Here is a 17,038-nt window from a genome sequence, read left to right on the forward strand (position 1 = left end):
CAAAACATGAGTCAGGCCCTGCCCACATATCCCTTACCTCTGTGATAGGGGAAGAGGCATATGCTCAGAGGTACATGCACTGTCAGCTGGTACGTACCACAGCATAAATAAGATTCCATTACCCCCTTAATTCAAAACTTTCAATCAAGTCCAACCATATCTAGCATACTATGAAAGGCAATTCTGAATCTCTTTCTTGTCCAGCTTCCAGCCACATCTCTTGCTGCTATTCCACTGAGTACATACTTCATTGTGTTGACTTAATTATGTTTCTTAAATACATTATGCAAGTCTCATTTTTCCTCCCTGGACACTCTCCCCTTTGCCTGACAAACTAATGGTTATCTTTCAAGATCTGACAATAACACCACCTCCACCAAGCAACTGGCCCTGATTTTAAGATTACTTATCCTCTGAACATGCTCATACGTGATTCATATTGCTATGGTGACTTTAGTCACAATGTTTTCCAGTTATTTACCTACCCAATATTAATCCTCTGTCTCTTCAATGACTGGGACCTTGTTCTATAAAGCTGACCTCCTCGGGACCTGGCATATTCCATGACAGTAGGAAGGTGTTCATTTTATAATTTACTAATGGTTCTAAGCAAAATTAGAAAATATGAGGATTGTGCATCTTTTCATTTTTAACCTCTTCAACCTCCCAAGAGGTCGTTACCCAATATCAGAGATGGGAGATAAAGTAAGTCACCAAAAACTAAAAATTCAATCTTCTGACTATTGGGCTTGTTTTCTTATTTCTAAACTAAAATGAGTAATTATAGTTAAGTAATCAAATACCCCTAGAGTGATTCTAATTCATCCAGTAAGAAGGTTAAGAATAAGAATAATCAGATTTCCTGTCTTTTTTTTTTTTTTTTTTTTTTTTTTTTTTTTTTGATTCTGCGAATTTGAACCAAGGACCTTGCGTATGCAAGACAACAGCTCTTCCACTGAGCTGCATCCCCAGCCCATGTTCCTTATATTATAAGCATAACAACATGAAACTGAAGGGAGTTATGTGTTTAGGTAACCAAATCACCAAAGGCTGGTCTGGATCCATTCTGAACAGTAACTATTAAAGCAAATTTTGTATATCTAGTTCATGTAGGAATTTTTGGTGCAACTAAGATAGGGGCAATAATACAACAACCAATTTAGAGCTAACTAAAAACCAAGAAAAAGTTATCCTAATTTGAAAACCTCCTAAAAATTCACAATGTTTTACTCAACATCTGCCGCTCTCAAAATTCTAACTGAAATATTAAATTAAATGAGCAAATGATGCACAAAAGACTATGAATGTAGCAGCCAAACATAACATCACAAATTTACTCAACCTTTTCCTTTACCACCTCAAGAGATAGAGATACAAGTCCCCATTTTCATGTTTTTCTGGGACTTCTTAATTTCATGCGTATGTATAATCTTATTGCCAATTATTTTTATATTAGCAGTAATATGATTATCTAAAATAAACCAATCTACACACATTCTAATCAGTGGAAATCTGAATTAACAACCTGTTTATGTAGAGAAACTAAGGGAGAACTCATAGTCAATTATGAGTGTGTGCGAAGGTTGTGCTTCTTCAACCAGGAAGCTAGTACTGTGGGGAATATTGTACTATGCCTTAGAGTATTTGCAGGCAATTTTACTTGATAGTGTGAGTCTTAAAATATTATTTATGTACTAAGATAAAATAGACACATTATGGTGTAGAATACAAATATATATACAAATTCATAAGATTAATGTAAAATTCAAAAGAGATTTTGTCTCTTCTATGGAGAATTTTGCCTATAAATTTAATTATGTCTGTAGATTTCTGGGAATTCTTTGGTGAAGAAGAGCAAGAATCCCATTTTTGTGTGTGTACCTCCTCCCTACGTAATGTTAAGGGGTAGATTTCTTCTTAGATGTACACACATTCACACATACACACACACATACACACACACACACACACACACTCACACACATTGCCTTCGCTTTAGCCTATCATCACCACATATAAACTCAATGAGCTACCCCATTTAGATATATTATTTATTTTTAATTTCAGTTTAACCTTTAAGACTCTTTTTTTAAATTTCAAGACAAAAATCTTTATCTTTCTAATATTAGTCTTAAATCTGCAGGTCTAAGACTCATAGAACCTCACAGAACCAATCTAAACCCATGGCCATGATACTCGGAATTATAGGGAAAATTCTTAGTCTATTATAAACAGAAAATTCTTAGTCTATAAACATACCCGTGTTTATCCACATATCAACAACCTGCTAAAATAATTTTTGATTCATGAAGTACAATACTGATTATATGACTCCCCAAAACATTCAAAGATGACCACTAGCTATAAATTTGAACCCAAAGTCTTCACCCTGATGTTTAAAGCCTTCGACTACAGCTCCATCTATCTTTCTACCCTTATCTCCTACTAGCCTCTCAAATTCTACAAAGTTTTATCTAATTCTTTTCTGTTTTAGTACCTTTGCTCATTCTTCCTGCTCTCATTCAGAATGTTTTATCCACTTGTGTAAATTCTATCAGTCCTTCAAGACCCATTCTAATTACTACATCTTCTGTACCATTTTTTGGGTTAGCCTCAAAGTTTATCTTCCTCTTAAATCCCAACACTACTTCTTTCATGGAACCTTTACACTCTGCCTTGAAGGACAGTTGTGTGTTTCAGTTCAACTTACTGAAACAGATGAAATTCTAAGTACCTTATAAAAAAGATGAAGTCCCACTCATTCCTATATGTACTACACCATGGAAAGTAAATGCCTGCATCTAGGAGGATTCTTTTTCATAGGCATTTGTTTATGAGTTCAGCTAACTTTTCATCTTAAAGATGCATGCACTGACTTCCAGAATTTCTTTAAAACTTAAAGGACATCTGTAACCACCCTCAGAGAGTAATCTGAAAATGAATGGGTACATGTAGTATTAAAATATGAAATTATAGGCTTTATTTAGAAACATACAGGAACTTTTTTCAATGTGATGATTTCACAGGAAGAACTGAAATCATATTATTCATATTGGTAAAATCATGTTGAGAAAAAACTGAAATCTCAAGAAATTAAGAGACTTTCCCAGGGTCATATGAATAATTAAAAAACTAAGCTGGCTATACAATAAAGTTTCTAATTTCCAGTTTATTTTATTCATTTTTATTTCCAGCGTGATTTTCCCCCACTATTTTATTTCTTTAATTATTTATTTATTTTTAAATTTTTACAGACTACATTTTGATTCATTGTATACAAATGGGGTACATAATTTCAATTCTATGGTTGTACATGCTGCAATAATACCTCTGGTATAATCATACATGTACATAGGGTAATGATATTGGTCTCATTCCATTGTCTTTCCATCCCCCCACCCCTCCCCACCTCTCGATTCCCTCTACACAATCCAACGTTTTTTCCCCACTATTATTTTCCAAATTATAATAGTATCAAAAATGTTTTCTCAAATATTACCTGTAAAAAATAAATATATAAAGAGGAAAGATTCTCTTCTTTCGTGTTATTTTTCTTCAAAATATTTTGAATGTGGATAATTTAATTTATTCATTAGTGAATAAGAGGATTATACTGAACAAGATTTATTTATACAAAACTTATTTTGCAACTTAAACTACAAAGAATACAGACAGGAATCAGGATATTAAAATATACTGCTATTCAGTCAAAATAAATATTGTAAAAACATCTGCTAATGATGCTTACAGTTTTACACATAACACAGTCTAAAGGTTTAATCAGAGCCTGTTTATGCTTCTCTTTTTTTTAATCCATTTGTCACTAGTTTTCAGGTTAGTAGTAAATATCTTTTTCTGTTCAACACTACCCTTTGGAAAACCTTCCCTTCTCTCACTGTTTGATTTGATTGTTTCCAAAAATGATAAGAACCAGACCAGACAAATCAGCACTTCAACTGTCCCTAGTCACAGCGATTGTTTCAGAAGTGGTGTGACTCACATGTGCCTGGCAGGCTTATTACATTTTCCCAACCACAGCAATTGCTTCAAGGATGGGCTTATAATGCAAGTTGGTCCATTCTAGAATTTGCTCCAAAGTCACTGAGCATAGACACCCTTGACACTTTTTCTTTGAATTTGTACATGAGTATTTAGCTCTGGAATTGTCAGTAGCTATTGTCTCACAAACCAGAGCTTAAAAATGAAGCCAAGTAGAACAGTAGATTCAACAAGGAAAACATGTCTTTATAAAATAAACTCCAGATCAAGCTGTGACTAAAGACTAGGTATTTCAGTTACATAAATCTGATAATTTTCTCCATTCTCTTTATGCCCATTTGCTGTGCATTTCCTATCATGGGTTAACTATAATAACTATAATATTCCTAACAAATGTGCTTAACTGTCAGAGTTTCTCAGCATCCAAGAGCTTTAAAAAAGTGATGTAGAGAGAAAACAGTTAAGAGATAACATACTTGAGACAAAACAACAGCAAAAAGCTTAAAAATGAAGATGAATACAGATGACTTTGCCTTTTAAAAAATACTTAAAATTGCAAAACTTTCAAGAGTGTGTGGTCTTTATGTCAGTATCTTACTTCTAACAGCATCCTGGGAAACACCTTAGTCCCAGGAAAAACAGGATATTTAGCCATGCTAAGTTGAAATATAAAGATATTTGTATTGATTTGCATTAACAAGAAGAGAAGGGGTCACTGGGTCATGGAGGACTCAGGCAGGTGGTAGTAAGGCTGTGAGGTTGCTTTGGTTGGTAGGAAAGAAGATAGTAGAAGACTAGTCAGAAGTACACACAGTGAAGTTCCCCACTGACTTGTGCTAATAGAAATATGGAATCCACTGAAAAACATCTTACTCCAATCACTAAGAGCAAAGAGAATGAAAATAGTTGACTTAATGAAAATAGTCATCCTAATCAAACCAAAGGATAAGTGTGAATCCTTCAAAAAGGTAGAGATAATGGTCTACGGGGGACATGTGGAAGTATTGAGAGAATGTGACCCTCTCTCTACCTTGAGATTCATGAATTATGGAAAAATAAGCAGTCTCTGATATTCTTCTTGGTTCTAGGGGAAGTAGGATACTCCAGGAAGAGTTGAATGTCAGGGAAGGGGTGGGGGTGAATACATAGGGGAGTTTATTGTGACAGAGGGCATAATGCAATGTTTTTTTTTTTTTTAATTCATTCTGTTATTTTTCCCTTCCCCCCCACCCCTCCCACCCCTTTTTTCCCTCTATACAGTCCTTCCTTCCTCCCTTCTTACCACCCTCCTTATCCCTAACCCTACACCTAACCCTAACCCTAATGCTAACCCCTCCTACCCCCCCATTATATGTCCTCATCCGCTTATCAGCGAGATCATTCGTCCTTTAGTTTTTTGAGATTGGTTTATCTCACTTAGCATGATATCCTCCAATTTCATCCATTTGCCTGCAAATGCCATAATTTTATCATTCTTCATGGCTGAATAATATTCCATTGTGTATGTGTGTGTGTGTGTGTGTATATATATATATATATATATATATATACACCACATTTTCTTTATCCATTCATCAACTGAAGGGCATCTAGGTTGGTTCCACAATCTGGCTATAGTGAATTGAGCACCTATGAACATTGATGTGGCTGTATTTCTGTAGTATGCTGATTTTAAGTCCTTTGGGTATAGGCCAAGGAGTGGGATAGCTGGGTCAAATGGTGGTTCCATTCCAAGCTTTCTGAGGAATCTCCATACTGCTTTCCACAGTGGCTGCACTAATTTGCAGCCCCACCAGCAATGTATGAATGTACCTTTTTCCCCACATCCTCGCCAACACCTATTGTTGCTTGTGTTCTTGATAATCGCCATTCTAATTGGGGTGAGATGAAATCTTAGGGTACTTTTGATTTGCATTTCTCTTATTACTAGAGATGTTGAACATTTTTTCATATATCTGTTGATTGCTTGTACATCTTCTTCTGTGAAGTGTCCATTTCCTTAGCCCATTTGTTGATTGGATTATTTGTATTCTTGGTGTAGAGTTTTTTTGAGTTCTTTATAGATTCTGGAAATTAGCGCTCTATCTGAAGTATGAGTGGCAAAGATATTCTCCCACTCTGTAGGCTCTCTCTTCAAATTACTGATAGTTTCCTTTGCTGAGAGAAAGCTTTTTAGTTTGAATCTATCCCAGTTGTTGATTCTAGCTTTTATTTCTTGTGCTATGGGAGTCCTGTTAAGGAAGTCTGATCCTAAGCCAACGAGTTGAAGGTTTGGACCTACTTTATCTTCTGTAAAATGCAGGGTCTCTGGTCTGATTTCGAGGTCCTTGATCCATTTTGAGTTGAGTTTTGTGCAGGGCGAGAGATAGGGATTTAGTTTCATTCTGTTGCATATGGATTTCCAGTTTTCCCAGAACCATTTGTTGAAGAGGCTATCTTTTCTCCATAATGCAATGGTTTTGAAGGAAGAATTTAAAAGGAGGGATCGGGCCAGGGGACGAGGCAGAAAAATTGTAAACTAAAGTTTCAAGAGAAAAAGAAGGGAAAATGATTGGATAAATGATAAAAAGAGAGATTTGATTTATATATTCCAAAACTAATAATGTGGAAATTAAGGAAACTAGAAACTATAATAGGAGATGCAGATATTCTATTCCTTCTGGGACTGAAGTGGTAAAAGACATGTAAATCAAGGTAGCTTAGTGAGGGTGGAATCAGGTGCAAGAAAGGTGACAAGAAAGCATGTGGGTGGAATGTCTGTCACTATGGTCAGAAAGGTGAGATCCATGGCAGGTGAGAGGTTGAGGGGGCAGAGGATGCTATTTCAAATCAATGAAGAAAGAGTCAACTACAGAACAAATGGAGTTAAAAATAATAATAAATTTAGATCACTATTTTATTCCTTCCTAAAATAACTTTCAAGGGATCAAAATTTTAAAGAGAAATAAAAGACATCAAAAGTACTACAAGCAAATGTAGATTGACAATTTTGCAATTGGGAAAGGAATTCTAAAACTTCACAAAGTCAGAGATAATGTGAGAATAAATTGATAGATTTGACATTCATAATCAATTAAATATATACAAAGCAAAGCATCCTAAATAATTTGTGGTTGAAAAAAGAGAAGCTGATTAAAAATTACAGCATAACAGACAAGCAAAGTGCTGATATCCTAACAAATAAAAATGAGTTATTCATAAAAATCAATCCAAAATGTTCAATACACATATTACCTAACTCAAAATATTCAACCTACCAGTCAAAATAAAATGAAATATGTACTATTTTTCCCACCAATTTATAAATTTAATATTTTTAAACCTATATTGGTATGTTAGTAAAAAATGTTACTTTGAGGGTAAGTTGCAGACTTTCCAAAAATAAATTTTGCAAAATGTAATAAAAATCCTCAAAAAATTAATATCCTTTGACCAGGCAATCTTGTCTAAAAATGTATTCAAAGAAAATAATATAGGCACAAATTATATAAAATCATTAACAACATTATCTACTATGATATTGCTTATAAAGCTGAATGTGGTAATATTCTGCATATCTTAGAACAGGAGATTCATTAGATAGTTTAATAGAACACTATGCATCCCTTAAAGTCTGTAATTTACTGCACTCGGAAGATGATTTATTAAGTGGGAAACAGGGTATATGTTGTGATATAATTTTTTTTAAAAGCTACCTATATGCAAAAATTATTTTATAATTTTACTTCTAATTGGCAGACCAACAAAATAAAAGTAGATTTTATTCTTTTTCAAATATTATTCTAAAATTTCTGACTTCATTGCAATGTGTTTTATCACAGAAACACTTTCAAAATTTGAAAGTTTAAAAGTTTGTGATATTTTAAGTGACCAGTACTACTTGACTAGAATTTCACATCTATGATTCTTGGTGAAGAATTGAATTACAAACACATGCTACATGTAAACACTGCTGAAGTTTAAAGCAGTGTATTTTCATGGTTTAGGTAATTTTTTATTTTTATTTTCTTATTTCTGTGTTAAATCAATGACTACTACAGGCACAGTGAAATTAGAATGCAGCCTTTCAGCAAACTGGAAATGCAAGTTTTCTCATGCCCTTAATACCTAGAATTTATCTAGCTAAGAAGTGTTTTATAGGACACTTCATATAAAAGGAAAAGTATTATTACTTTTTTTTCTTTTCTTTTTTTTTTTCCCCCCCCAATCTGCTGGTGATGTGGAATCTGCCTGTAATTCCATTTATTCAGTAAGTTAAGTGAGATCGCTTAAGCCCAGGCGTTCAGGATCAACCTGGTTAACCTAGTGAGATCCACATCAATAAATTAATTCATTTATTAAATCTGCTGTTTCTACTCATTTTTACTCTGGCAGTGGCAATTGTAAGAGGAAAAAAGCAGGATACAAACCATGCATTGTTATTATAACTAAAGTTAAAATATATTCTTACAAATGTGCAAAAACTGGAAGATAGCCAGAACTGAAATGATCAACTTTGAATGTTAGAAATAAAAAATTTAGATATGTCTAATATTGGGATAGTTTTATGATTAAAAGTTAAGAAGTAAGCTAACAAATAAACCTTTAACTATCCTTGTATAAAATAATTTGAGATGTCCTCAGGTATAACCTAAACTATTGTCCTTAGACTTAACTTATATTTGTTATGGACTATATTGTGATAAAACCTACAACTGAATCAATTGACAGCAAGATGAATAATAATTTTTGACAGATAATATGAAATTTTTCAACAGTTGATACAAATTAAAACATTTTTAAAGAACTGGTAAGAATAAAAACCTAACAGTAAAAAAAGTTTTGTTTCCTGTAGTTTTTTTAGTTTAAAAAAAAAAAAAAGATATATTTTCCCTTTCAAGGAATTCAAAGCTAGAACTCCAAATGGACTTCTCAGAGTTGGAATAAACTATGCTAAGATTTACTTGGAGCTTGATATCATTTGGCAAAAATCCACAAACATCTTGTGGAACTGACCCAGATCTACCCTGTCGGAAGGGCACTCCTCACTTCCCCTGAAACTTTCTCCAGTCCTTCCCTGAAGGAATGAATAAAAACTAATGAATGATACTGGTCTCGTTTCCTCCTCATCAAATCTGTATAGGGTAAATGAATGGAAAACCTTAAATGATCTAGTTTTTTCAGAGGTGTAGGCCTTTGGCCATGGGAGTATACAGTAGATGTGCTGCCCAAGTTATCATGTTACTTTTTGCAATCATCTTTACAACTCATGCTGAGGATGAGAGCTGAGCATGTGCCACACTCCACTGTGGCTGTTAATAATATCCAATATAAGTGAATGAGCTGGGCGTTTTATTCAGTTTGAGTTACAATGATCAAATGACTGGGGATTTATGCACTAATCAAATTTGAGCCCTGATATTTTCTATTAAATGACTTTGGACACTCTCTTCACCTACTCATCTGGAAAACAGAGCCATAATACCAATACCACAAGTTGGAGAATAAATGAAACACATGAAAAAATACTTAGTTTGAGGCCTGGCAAGTTGCTTAGTAAATAGTAGTTAACCTTTTTTAAACATACACAGTAATTTCTATGGAAAGAATAAAATAACTACTCTTTCATTGAAAAATTTCAAACTTCTCTTCCAAATTGAAAAGCATACTATATGTATAGGATCTCCACTTTTGCCCTTAATCCAATTCCTCCTTTGGAAAACAGCTCTGTGAATTATCTATTCTGTACTACCAGCCTCTCCCCGACTAGTGAGTCCTTTATGGCAGCTAAAGAGAAAATCAAGGCTCTCCTTTAAACATTATGTAGAAGTTCATTTGATCCTGTATCCTGACCCTCTTCCCTACCCAACTTTCTCCTCCATCAGTACAATGCTGGATGAGTGCTCAACGCTAGTTGATCCCATTTCCTTGCTTTCCATTTCCTTCTTTCTCCTCCCAATCATAAAGCCATTTGTCAAATCAAAAGTTCTTTTAACTCTTGTCCTGCCATTTCCTTTTATGACTATGACCTGTTGATCATGTCACACATTTTGAAGCTCTACAACACACTGGTTGCTATGACAATGTTCTTTCTAGCTTCTTCTCTAGGGCTTCTAGTTCTCATTCTATGTGCTTACCATTGAAGGTGTCACCATTGTATTTACTTCATTCATGCCAATGTCAATTAAATCTAGATCTCCTGACTTTCTTATTCAATAGCCTCTTGAACATCTTCTGATTTGTCTTTCACTCATCATCCTCTTTGATATCTACTGTATTTGTTTCCTAATTTTGCTGTAACAAATTATCACAAAATAAGTGGCTAAATACAACAGAAATTTATTTTCACATAGTTCAGGAGACTAGCAATTCAAAACCAAGTTGTTAGCAGAGCTGATTCCTTCTTCTAAATGCAGAGGAAGAATCTCTTCCATGCCTCCTCATTCTTAGTTTCTGGTTGTAGACAGCGAACCTTGGCATCCTGTGATATAAAGTTGCATAACTCCCGTCTCTACCTCCATCGTCACAAGTTCATCTTCCTTCTATGTATCTCTCTCTTTGACTAAAAGCCCTCTTTATTCCAGTATGACCTCATCCTAACTGCATCTGCAGTGACCCTATTTCTAAGTAAGGTCACATTCTGAGGTTCTGGAAATGACACGAATTTGGGAGAGATAGAATATAGGACACCTCCCATTCTCATATTGCCATGTTCATAAGTAGTGCCAGCTTACAACCACAAACCAAGAATCTGAGAAATATTCTTCACTACCTCTTCTTCCCTATAACATCATATCCCAGATATCACTAAGCTTAATTATTTTCAGGTCCAGATATTTCTGGAATGTGAATATTCTTCATTCCTCATTCTGTTGCTCTAACTCACTCCTTAGAAACACTTGCTCGAACATCTAAACAGTCTGTTGAATATCCCTCAAAACTAACCTCTTGAGAAATGCAATAGCAAATGTATGGATATATACAGTATCATGGAATGGTTGAAAGAGAAATAGGGTGGGTTCTTTTTTTTTCTGATTTTCTAACTTTTCACTACTATGAAAAGTTCCACTTCTGTACTACAATGCCACAGAACTATGATGGATATCCTTCTTGAGGAATAGAGGAACTAAGAGGCAGAACAGCTTCTGTGGAAGCAGCAGCCTTTGTAACTTCTTTTGACTTGATAGATTCTTTACAAACCTTACAAATGTGACAAAATCCATCATGCCTATCATCTGGCTTTTTATTAGATTTCAAGGCCTCTTTGAGAAAACCAGAAAAAAGGAACTTATTTCAGCATTTTGAGATTTAATATTATACCTGACTCCAGAGGCTCTATGATAGAAGTACTTATTTTCATTTATAAAAATAAACAATATAATAAACCAATGTAATCACCCTTGTTTATACACACACACTGATCTTAAGAATGGTGTTTTCTTCTCAAGATGTGTTATTTCAGCCCGTCAAAATTAGTCTAGAAGTAAATTATTTTGTGATTACTAAAACATAAGCATGCTTGGGGAGACTACTAACTCTTTCCTGTCTTCTATGGTTTTAATCCTGAAGCTATCACACTGGGCCTCAGTATCCCCCTTTATTTCACTCCCCAAAATGCAAAACTGTAGTTACCAATGCTGAATCCCCCATGCCATGGAGATGAGCTTCCTCCTTCATCAGCATGGCAGATCTTAGGGCTTATAAGAAAGCCGAGACTATGGGAAGGAAGAGTCCAGGAAGGTGTCTGGCTCCGTTTTTACTGTTTGTGGATTCTTTTGTTGCTGTTCTTTCAAACAAGTGAACTCTCTTCTCCAACAAAGAACACAACCCTTGGACACAGTCATATCCTTAAGACTAGGAATGACTGGAGGACACAAATCCACTTTGCTCTGTAAAGTCTGCAGCATGAACCATACCTGGGAAGATGCATAAAACTGCTTTTTGCACTTGAGAACTGGAACAAAATAAACATTTCTTTTAAGTAAAAAGAAATATCTGATTTTTCAAAACAGTTGTGCTTTTCTTTATCCTTTTTTTCTTTACTTTTTTTTTTTTTTTTGTACCAGGAACTAGATCCAGGGGCACTTAACCACTGAGCCACATCCCAGCCCTTCTTATATTTTATTTTGAGATAGGGTCTCACTAAGTTATTTAAGGTCATGCTAAATTGCTGAGGCTTACAATCCTCCTGCCTCAGCCTCCCGAGCTGCTGGGATTACAGGGATGTGCCACCATGCCCGGCTTTAACCTATAATTCTTTTTATTGAATGTCTCTAACCATGATTTAACAAGTACATGGAACATACTAAAATATTTGAAACCAACAGGATTTAAAAGAGTGCATACTAATTGAAGAATTTTAAAACAGGAAAGCCAGAATCCTGGGTTTCTCCCTAATATGTGATTTTTGTAAATGTAATCACTGAATCTTGGTTCTTAGATGTCCATGTCTACCATTAGGATATATTTAGTTATAATTAGTAGAATATATATGGCATCATGTTAAGGAAGTTTTTTATCATAGGGTTTTTTGTTTGCTTTTGATGTTCAGAAGGAATGGTTTTTTTTTTTCCTAATTCAATCAAAATTTTGCATTCAAAGTATTTGCTGTCAAGCCATTCAGGGTCAATGTTCATCAACATCTTGAAATACAATTTTCAAATTGCTCTCATACTAATTTTCAATGGAAACTTAGTCTTGATTAAACCTGACTCACTCTTACTTAGCATTAAAAAAAACTTAAGCAAAAAATATTACTGAGAAACATAGCAACATTTTTTAAAAATTTGTTTGCTATACTTGAGCTCTAAATTTGAAAGGACGTGAACTGTTTTCTCTCAACTCCCTCTCGACATACATATAAAATCACATTTGATTCACTAAGAAGCCTTCATTCCTCTAGAACTTTCTACATTTTGTATATATATAATTTCTACCAAAAATCATTTTATGATGTTCTTTAAAGGTTAGACACAAGTCTAGTATACAACCAAGATATTCCACTCCTAAGTATCCATCCAAGAGAAATGAAAACCTATGATATAACAAAGACTTGCATGTGATGTGCATGATTCATAATAGCCCCACATAGGAAATATTACAAATTCCCATCAATTTTAAATAGCAAAACTATGGTCTATGCACACAATGAAAACTTACTTGGCAATAAAAACGAATGAAATATGGACACATACTACAATATAAATAAACCTCAAAAACATCATGCTAAGTGAATGAAGCCATAAACAAAAGAACATATATTATTCTATTTATATGAAATATTCAGAAAAGGCAGATCTGTAGAAACTTAAAGGAAATTAATGGTTGCCTAGAGCTAGGGGTAGAACAGTGACTATAAATAGGCATGAGCCATCTTAAAGTGATGAAAATATCCTACAACTAGATTTTGATGGTAGTTTTACAACTTGGATGTTGTTATAAAAATCATTGATAGGGGTAAGTGTCTCAAAATCATTTGCCTGTACAAATCATTGTATGATTTGTAAATTTGCAAATTATACCTCAAATTTGTAAAAAACAATTTGTAATGCAAACTGCAACTGTAATTATTAGGAAAATTAAGTTGATTGATTATCAATGTAAACATTGGTCAGCTTAAAACTGACCAATGAAGAGAAAAGAATCCTTTAACAGAAACAAAACTAGTCACAATTTTTAATATTCTGAATAACATGGTCTATTATTAATTTGATAATTTTATAGAAGATTAAAAAAATCAACTACTAAAAACTTTTCTCCAATTTTTTTTTTTTGTCTCAAAGTTACACTTTGATTCAAAATTGAACCATTTGTACTTCCTAGAACACATTCTTAGAAAGGAACTCTTTTAAGATACTGTCAGTAAGGGGCATTGAAAAATACTTAACAAACTCACAGGAAACAAGTTTTTTAATTTTTAAAAATTGTATACCACAGAAACAACATGTATCCCATTTGTTTACAATAAAAATAAATTTAAAAAAAGAATATCCAGAGACCCTAGGGAGTATTGATTTAATCCCCTATAAAATGCCAATTACCAACTAAACATCCATACGGGAGACTTGTTAAAGTATAGCTACACAATGGAATACTACGGATCCATATAAAAGAATTAAGAATTTCTCTGAGCACCAATATGGAAAAAATCTCCAGGCAATGTCAGGAATTGAGAAAAGTAAAGAACATGACCTGCATCTGCTTGTCAGTGAAACAACTCTGAAAGAATATCAAGAAATTAATGAAGCGACTCACCCCAGGGATGAGAGACAGTATAGACTGGGGACAGGAGTGGGAGGGAGATCAAAAACATCATGCTAAGTGAATGAAGCCATAAACAAAAGAACATATATTATTCTATTTATATGAAATATTCAGAAAACATTGGTCAGCTTAAAAAATGACCAATGAAGAGAAAAAAAAATCCTTTAACAGAAACAAAACTAGTCACAATTTTTAATACTCTGAATAACATAGTCTATTATTAATTTGATAATTTTATTGACGATTAAAAAAATCAACTACCCAAAATTTTTCTCCAATTTTTTTGTCTCAAAGTTACACTTTGATTCAAAATTGAATCATTTGTACTTCCTAGAACACCTTCTGGGAAAGGAACTCTTTTAAGATACTTAAAGAGATATAATTATTTTTTATTTTTATAAATTTTCAACTTTTAAGCATGTAGGTATCACATGAAAACACAGAAATTTAAAAGTAAAAACCGAAATTTAAAAATCAAAAAAAAATTGTATACCGACTGCATTTTGATTCATTGTACACAAATGGGGTACATCATTTCATTTCTATGGTTGTGCACCATATAGACTCATACCATTTGTGTAATCATAAAAAAAAAAAAAACCAAAGGAAACAAGCTTTTGAAAAATGCTGATCTAACTACCTTGATCCAGTACCTACTGGCCTGGTGTTCCAGTGCTTCCTGTGAGCTTTATGGTCATCAGTTTTTATTTTAATAATTCAAATTCTGTGCTTTTTTGAACATTAAATTCCAGGGAGACATTTTCAAACCTGTGGCAATGTCTGTAAGAAGGAAGGTATCTTATGAGAGAGGAAGTGGACAGATGGATTTTGAACCTAAAAGTATGCAGAGAAATGCAATACTTCAAGAGTAATTCTAAACTGGGCGTGGTGGTGCACACCTGTAATCCCAGCAACTAGGGAGACTGAGGCAGGAAAAATCACCAGTTCAAAGCCAGCCTCAGCAATTTAGCAAAGCCCTAAGCAACTTAGCAAGACCCTGTCCAGGTAAAATATTAAAAAGGGCTTGGCTCAGTGGTAAAGTGCCCATGGGTTTAATCTCTGGTTGGAGAAAAAAAAATGTAATTCTAATACATTTTCAATATCCAGCCATTGATGAGTGTGTTTTATATATATATATATATATATATATATTTTTTTTTTTCTTTTCTTAAATAAGTGAGTGAAGTGGTCATCAGCTTTGACAAGGACCTACACAGTCCCGCACAGACTCCAATTAACACCACTACCTTCAGGGACGAGGGTATTTCAGTGATTCCCTGGTGCCTGGCTCCTGCCTAGCGCTTCTCTGAAGGATGAGTTACGCAGGCTGCACTTTTAGGGACAAGTGCTACCAAGACCTGACGATCTATGGTCTCGACTTTAATTGGGAAGGGACTTGTGGACCCGGGAACTGGGTAAAACAGGGTCATCTGCCCTAAGAAGGCATCTTCAGGAACTTCAACAAAGGACCGAAGCAGCAGCAGCTTCCGGGAACCCAGGACCTCTGCCCCTTCCTCCCCTGCGACCACCTTGCACTCAGGTCCCTCTTCCGCTGCCGCCCGGGGTCTTAGAAGAAGGGGAAAATCCGAGCGCTACAGGGGACCCTTGAAGCCAGCCGGTTTACTCACCCACTTATTCTACCAAGAATGGACAGAAACCAGTAGGATAAGGTGACTTCGCTAAAGTCACACGGCTGGCTAGCCGCTGGCAGAGCCGGTTAGGACGCGTATCTCTGCTGACCCGGTGGCCACTGGCTGCCTGGGGCTTAGACAGCGCTGCCCAACTAAAACGACGTGGCATTGCTGGCGCAAGAGGGAAGGGCTCAGCAACTCGTAACAGGAGGTTACCAATACCCACCTTCAGTGCGAGTGAGCTAAAAGCAGATGACCAGACATCCCGGATTACGCCTGTTGACCTGAACAACTCCTTTCACTCTAAAAGTACCCTGGCTAGCAGTTCAAGATGTGGTCGACCTAGTAAGAGACCTCTGCTTTGATTTCCCCAAGCTGTTGCAGATCCGGCGGAAAATAAGAAAGTTGCACTTAGCATATCGCTTGCTCAGTCTCCCGGATTCCCTTTCTTCCACCTTTTCATTAGAGACACCGATTCCTGTTCCTGGTCCTCCAGGTACTTACCAGCCGCGCGCAGAGATGCCGGCGTTTCCTGGGCCAGGTCCTCTAGCGCTAGGGCTCTCCCAGGCTCTCTGCGACCAGTAGCTGCGACGCGGGCTCTAGCTCACTGCCGCCTCTTCAGTCCACCAGACTGTGGCCGCGTCTGAGTTGCTGGGCTAGGGAGCAGCCAGGCGGTGGCGGCGATTTGTGGGGCGGAGGGAGCGACCGGGTCCCGCCCCCCCGCAGCAAAGGAGGCTCTACTACCCGTGACCTGCCCTGGGAGCACAACTGGCTACCGCAGAGCTTCCCAGGGCAAGCGTGACAGTGGCTCTTCCCTGCTGGCAACTGCGGGAAAGCTCCTTTTCCTGCGTGCAAGCACGTTAACAGACGACTAACTAATCATCCACGATCGTCACAGAACTCGTGTCTTCCCCGCCTGCCACTCCCAGTTCCCCTGGGTGACTGGTGAGGCTCTGTAAGAATTTGTTGGCTATGATTGCGGAAATTTCGCACCTCTAGTTGCTCAGCTCACTGGCGCTACGTGCTGTTTTTGGTAGACTGATTTGTAAGCGCCCCTAGGGTTTGGGCCCCAGGTGCCATACTTTTGCCCTTTGCTCTAATCGTGGATTTTTGGAGAAGATAGAACTAGGACTGTGCATAGTTTTCTTATCTGCACCTGGAATCTG

The 17,038-nt window shown here is 35.9% G+C and overlaps 1 protein-coding gene across 2 annotated transcripts in view; it reads right to left on the minus strand.

Moving 5' to 3' along the window:
* PKIB (cAMP-dependent protein kinase inhibitor beta) overlaps nucleotides 1–16,749 on the minus strand; it is a 101,205-nt gene extending 84,456 nt beyond the window's left edge. The window contains exon 1 of one of the 2 annotated variants that reach the window (XM_079146272.1): nucleotides 16,377–16,749. The gene's annotated coding sequence lies outside the window, so the exon portion shown is untranslated. The remainder of the gene's footprint in view (nucleotides 1–16,376) is intronic. The other variant, XM_079146271.1, reaches the window with a different exon arrangement.
* Between the last annotated feature and the right edge of the window lie 289 nt (nucleotides 16,750–17,038).

The sequence above is a fragment of the Sciurus vulgaris genome (assembly GCF_902686455.1).
Source record: "Sciurus vulgaris genome assembly, chromosome: 7".
Lineage (NCBI taxonomy): Eukaryota > Metazoa > Chordata > Mammalia > Rodentia > Sciuridae > Sciurus > Sciurus vulgaris.